Source organism: Stegastes partitus, unplaced genomic scaffold, assembly GCF_000690725.1.
Source record: "Stegastes partitus isolate 25-593 unplaced genomic scaffold, Stegastes_partitus-1.0.2 Scaffold1651, whole genome shotgun sequence".
NCBI lineage: Eukaryota > Metazoa > Chordata > Actinopteri > Pomacentridae > Stegastes > Stegastes partitus.
In genome coordinates this window covers 150,639-157,663 of record NW_007579382.1, presented here as the reverse complement: position 1 = coordinate 157,663, position 7,025 = coordinate 150,639, and positions in this window count along the sequence as shown.

Here is a 7,025-nt window from a genome sequence, read left to right as displayed (position 1 = left end):
TTTTTTTTTTTGTCATTTTCATCTCGTTATGTTGTTTTGTTCATCTCATTTGTTCATCATTTAATGTCTTGTTTGTCTAATTTTGTGTCTCTTTTTTCTTGTTTTGTGTTATTTGTCTGGAGTCGTTTTTCTTATTTCTGTTCTTTACAGGTTATTATCTTTATTTACTGTGAGCTGCTCTTTTTCTTTGTAGTTTTGTTTCTCTGCTGCAGGATCGAATTCAACCAAACTGGGAGAGTCTGTAAAATAACACTAAAGTATTTTCCAGTTTTGTCCTTTAATGATTTCATTATAACTTTATTGTATTTTACATTTTAGATGTTTGTCTTCAGCTCTTTGTTTTGACTTTTGTTGTGTTAACCTGCTTTATAAATAAAGTTGAGTTAAAATACAGTTTTAAAAACATTCTTTTTTTTACAGAGTAGTTTTTAAATAAACGTCCTGTCGTGTTCACTTGATGCACAACATTTACTGACTTAATATTTTGCAGAGTTGCAGCTCTTTGTCAGATCAGACTTCTGGTTCGTCAGCAGCGTCTTCGTTTCTCCTTCGGCCTCTAAACTCGTCGAGCTTCCTCCTGAAACCTGCAGCGTTTCCCTTCCTGCCAAACCGGAGGAAACTGTCCCGCGGACTCGGCTCAGACAGAAGTCACTTCGCATCACGCGGCGACAATGAAGACGCCGGCCGACGCCGAGGAATGTCGCCGGCGAGGTCGAGGCCGCGGCCGCTCAGCGGGCGGCGGGGCGCGGAGGTCGGACTCGTGTCGGGGCGATGAACTCGGTTTCAGCTAAACTCTGCAGCTGCAGCGGGATTTGTGCCGAGAGGAAACCTGCAGACCTCACAGAGAGAACGGCTTCAGTCCTGTTAGATGGGCTGAAGTGCAGCTGTTAGCCTAGCTTAGCATTAAGACGACAACGACTATCAGCAGCTGTGCAGGATTAATCCAGTTTATCAAAATGACGGCAACGTGACTGAAAACAAGCACAAAGAGCCACAAAAAGTGACACACAACAGGACGACCACAAAGAGATGAAACCAGACATGAAGAGATGGAAAAAGTGAACACGAGAGGATGCAAATTCAGTTCAAACACACATTAAACTGCCTGTTAGACACACAACAGGACGAAAAGATGCAAAACAACCACAAAGATGCACAAACTGAACGAGACACACACCAATAAGAAATACCAGAAAAGTGACCGCAACGCAAAAAGATGCAAAAACGCCACAAAAAGACGTCAAATCCCCGGAAAAAAAACATGCAGACTCCCTACAAAAAGACAACGATCACAAAGAAAACATGGATAATCTACACAAGGCTGCCAGCTGATGTCGTTCATTTTCAGGAAGTAGCTGCTCNAAATAAATAAATAAATAAATAAATAAACAAATGAATAAATAATTGCAATGTCATGTTTTTTGCTGATTTAAATACAGAACAAATGTCAGTTTGATGATCAATCGCAGTTTTAAAAAAAGTAAAAAATGTAGCTTTTTTAATGTGGACATTATTTTTTATAGCTTTACCCTGTTTTTTAAAATTTATTTATTTTTTCCTATTCTGAACATATTAATACTTTTCCCCTCTCTACGGTTTTACTAGATGTCACCTGTAATTTAACAAAACAGAGAAAATCTTTTTTTTGTTTGTTTTGTTTTTAAGTTGCTGTTAAATTCTGTTTTTAGTTTTTTGTTATGTTTTTGAACTGTTTAATGTAATCTTATGATCACCTGGAGAATAACTGGGATTTATATATAAATCAATTAAATAATGAAAAGGTAGTAAAGTTATGACATTTATGCCCATTTTTTTTTTAAATCTCCGGTAAAACTGGTCAATTCTGTTTTTCAGACTTAAATTTATTGTAAATTTTCGAGTTATTTCTCTTGTTCTCGTCAATAATTCAACAAAACGGTAAAAAATCTGTAAAATATCAGTTAATTATTAGAAGAAATGACAGTTAAATGAGTTTTTGTTCAGATTTTTTACAGTGCAGCGTGACTCAGACCGAGTGAAGTCGAGTGTTTATCCAGCAGAGCAACACAACACGACAACAAACCTCCCATCACACAGTCAAACAAACGTTGTTTCAGCGTTCGTAAACAAACTGAACTCTAACGAGGGCCTCACTTAACGTGTTTTAACGCTGACGCACAACAAACCTCCGTCTGACCCGATTCTACACAACGAGCTCCACCGACTGCATCGACCTGCTGGTTCTGGATTTGTTTTGAACGGTTCCGTCTCTTTCTGGTCTGATTGTGGGTTTTTTGTGTTTGTTTGTCTCTTTGTCGCTGTCTTTTGGGATTTATTTTCGGTTTCTTGTGTTTCTTTGTGGTGATTTTGTGCCTGTGTGAGTATTTGTGGTGATTTCATGTGAATTTATGGTCATTTTAAGTGTTTTTGTGGATTTTTTTGGTAATTTTGTGTCTGTTTGTGCTCATTTCCGTCTATTAGATGTTTAAAAAAATCTGTTTCTGGTCATTTTGCATCTAATTCTTATAGATTTTTTGCCTCTTTGTGGTCGTTCTGTGTGTCTTTCAGCTGTTTTTTTCATCTATCAGTTCTTCTGTGTGTCTGACAGGTGATTTTTCATCGTGTTTAGACTGAATTAGGATTTATTTCTGTGTAGTTCTGACTCACTGCTCTGTTTTCGTCTCTTTCTGGTCTAGATTTCAGATCTGACGTCCTGCAGCTTGTAAACTTTAATCCCTCGACTGGTAAAAACCTAAAAGTCCAATTGTTGTTTCGGTTTGATTCTGAGCAACACGATCTTTGAAGTCTGATCCAAACATTGTTTGTACTCGAGTTGAGGTCAGCGTTTGTTCATCCTGTTGAAGTGACTCACTGAAGAGCCACCGTTTCATCAGAAACAGGTTTAATCTGAAGTAAATCAGCTGCTTCGCTGTGTGTTTGGATCAAGCAGCAACTTCTGGGTCTGAAAAACGAAACAAAACACACAAACGGTGCCGAAACCGAAGCTCCTGAAAGGCTTAAAGGTTCCTACGAGGATATTTAATCACCACAAACAACCACAACATGTCCAAAAACAGGTTTAAAATGACCAAAGCTATACACAAAACCACCACAAGGACACGTAAAACAATGTCCATCAGTCAGTCTGGGGTTTCCAGCGACTCCTAGAACTCTGACAGAACCACTAAAGCATGAGTCCTTCCTGTATCTCAGTTCTTTCATAGATTCATTAAAGGTTTCTGTGAATATGATGAAATCTGCTGATCAGTAATATCCTCATCTGGCTAAATGTCCTCCACTTCAACTTCCTCAAACAGACGCTTCTGGTCTCCGTCCACCAGGTTCTGGATGGTTCCAGTCAGGACTTTGGGGAGACCAGTCTAGAACCTTCATTCCAGCCTGATGGAACCATTTCTTCACCACTTTGATGTGTGTTTGGGCTCATTGTCTGGTTGGAACATCCAACTGTGTCCAAGATCAACCTTCTGCTGATGGTTTCAGGTTTTCATGAACAACCTGGAGGTGATCCTCCTTCTTCATTGGTCCACTGACTTTGTGTAAAGCTCCAGGTCCACTGGCAGCAGAACAGAACCAGAGCATGATGCTGCCACCTCCATGCCTGATGGTAGGTTTGGTGTTCTTGGGGTTGAAGGCCTCACCTTCTCTCCTCCAAACATCTCACCACAGAACGTTCCTCCAGAAGAACTTCCTTCTTTCACCTCCTTTGTGACAAACTTGGATGCTGTCATTCTGCTCCGTCACCTCCCAGAAACCCGACTTCAGTGAAGTGACTCCATCTTCAGCGTTTTCTTGGAACTTCCGAGTTGTTTCCTCTTTTTGTTTTTCGTTCTTCCCATCCGTCAGCAGCTGATCGTAGTTTCTGCTGAAGTCTGAAGGAGGTTCGGCTGGTAAACGGGAGGCTCAGTGAAATCATCAGAAAGCCCCGGTCGGCCTGCAGGAACCGGCAGAGCTGCTGTTTGGACCGTTGGAGAAGTTTCACCAGAAACAGGAGCCGGTGATTCACGGCTCCTCGTGTTGTTAGATGTGGATTTGTTTTTGATAAACAGACGGCATCTGAAGACGAACTGCTGAAGCGGGAACACGGATGTGTAACGTGCAGCTGAAGGAAGTCAGGCGTGTGGTTGTGAGTGTTTCTGTCACGGATCCTGTTTCTGTGGTTTCTGGCAGAGACGTGATGAACGACCACAGCCACAGTCTGAGCTGCTGATATCCTCCTTCATATAAATATACATGTATGTATGTATATAACCTGTATGTGTGTGAAGACGGATCATGTGTTCTGCAGATAATTTGCACATGACTTTATTTCTCTGTCAAAATGTATATTTTTTTCACATCACTGGTAAATTCACCTCACAAATACCCCTATACACTGTAAAAATAAATAAGTAAAAATCCTGTAAAAATAAATAAGCAAAAATCCTGTAAAAATAAATAACTGTAAAATTTGGTTGTAAAAGTGCCCAAAAATATTTTATAAAAACTTCTGAAAATAATCTGTGTATTTTTACAAAAACGATATTTTTTAGAAGCACTCATTAAATTGTATTTAGTTATTATTTATTTTATAATATTTATTGTCAAACACTGTAAATGTGCAAAATTCTTCATGCAGACATGATTTTACAGTTTTTGTAAATATAAATTAAAAACTTTTTTCTGTGATTTACCAAAAAAAAAAAAGTTAAAGAACAAATTTCTTTTTCACATAAAACAATGATATATAAAATGTAAAATATGATATGTAAAAGTTTAATTTTATGGTCAAACATAAAAGAATAAATTAGCAAAAAATACAGTTTGGGTCCTTTTTTTTTACCGTAAAAATGTAAATTAATACTTTTTCTTTTAAAATATATTTATCACGTTTCAACCCTTAATATACATATTTATTTTAGAAATGTCAAAGAACAGCAAATATCTGTTTGTATATATTTATATTCAGATTGAAATGGAAAAAAATGTGTATTTACAAAAGAAATGAATAAAAATACCCGTAACAGAATAAACTACCGTTTAGAAAAACAGATTTTTTAACATTATTTGCATTTTTTTTCTTTAATACTCAACATACAGATTAATACTTTTTTCTGTGATTTCACTTTTATCTGTAACTTTACAAAACAGGACAAATCTGTAAAATCCGTTTAATAAATGTCCGTCAGGTGTCAGATGTCTAGTTTTGGGCCTTAGTGTTTAGTCTTTCAGAGGATGTTCAGTTTACATTCCCGTCTCTGAGTTCAGTAATAAGACGCTTCCTGTTTGTTCCTTCACCCACTTCTCTTCCACTTATCTGGGAAACTCCAACCAGCGACTCCTTCAGCCCTCCGATGACCTGGACGCCACCTGCAGGTGACGGCGAGCAGCTCGTGGAAGTTCCAGCTTCTCTGCAGGTGAAACACCAAACGTCTGAAATGTCAGCGTGTTCCAGAGAAATCAGATGATTCCTCTGAAGCGTGATGTGTTCAAAACACCTCCGAAAGTTTGGTAAAAACCCCGAACGCTCGCGTCACCTGAGCTCTGCTGCCAAAGCAAACAGAGACGAAGCAACAAACTGGTCCTGATTGACGGGAACATGCGATGAGTTGACAGGAGAACCAGCCGAGACACAAACTGAAACACAAAACGATAAAAGATCAGCAGCAGCCTGGACGTCTGACCTTCTGACATCTCACCATAAAAACTACAAACGCCATAAAATATAGAATTCAGCCTAAAACGTCAACAAAACACAGAAAACAACAATAAAACTGCAGCGTCCGCTACGCTAAAGCTAGCTAGTAGCATGTTAGAGATTTCGGCCTCTTTTTAATGTTTGATCACGTTTCAAATTTAATTTATGATAAAAAAACTTTAATCACTGAGTCATATTAATATGAAAACAGTTAATTCTTTAATTGTTAAGCAGGACAAAAGGAGAATCAGATAAATTATTTCTGCTTAAAGCTACGTAGCTTCTGATTTTTAGCGGTGTTAGCTAACTTGTTAAACACGTCATTATTATTTATCCAATAGATTTATTTGTTCAACCACACTGTAAAAACATTTGAACAGTTTTTGGCAGAAGTGTTTTTGAACAATTTACTGTTATTTTACAAATGTTCCTGTTTTGATAAATAACAGACGATAACGAGTAAAATCACCTGAAAGTTTTATAAATGTACTCGTTAACCACATGGAGCAGTGAGATTACAAAAATACAAAAATAAATCAATAAAAGAAAAATAAAATTAAAGGAGCCTTGGATTTTCACCATTTGGTTTTTAAATTTTTTAAATTAAATTTTATTTTATTTTGACTATGTTTTGTATTAATATAAATTCGCAGAAAAGGGTGAAGCAGAATCAAGGATTAATTAATTTTTTAAACCTTTAGCAGAAGCTCAGGGTTTATTTTGGATTATTTTTACAAAGCCTGTGTCAATAATTAGTGTAAAATCAATGAAACACAAGCGCTTCTTTATTATCGTTCCTATGATCTCAGAGTCCAGTTCCAGCTCCTCAGTGTTTATGCTCAGCGCTTTAACAGGAAGTTCTGTTCTCTGAGGTGTTTCCGTTGGAGTCCTCGTGAGGCCTGTTGTCACCGAGTTCAGGTTGTTTCCAGCTGAACAGTAAACAAACACAACAAGACTGTCAGCGGGTGAAGTCACGCTGCTTCCTCCGCCTCGTCGGGGTAATTCCAGCACTCAGGTTGGACTTTTTATGACAGTTACGTTCAAGGACACGGAGGTTTTACACCTGGTCACAGTTATACGAGCAAAAACACGATCATGTGACTGAACGGGTCCAGCAGAGTTCTGATCTTTACTCACTGGTCCATGAAAATGGAAAAAACCTGCAACAACCAGGCTGGTGCTGATCCAGAAAGTCAGAGTCTATCTATGGATGGATCCATGGTTCTACTAGAATACAGTCTATGGTCACATTTCAAGAACTTTACACACCTAGAACCAACATCTAGAACCTGTGAACTCCAGGTTCTGGTTCCTACCAATGATCCACATCAACATTTACTCTGAACATCTA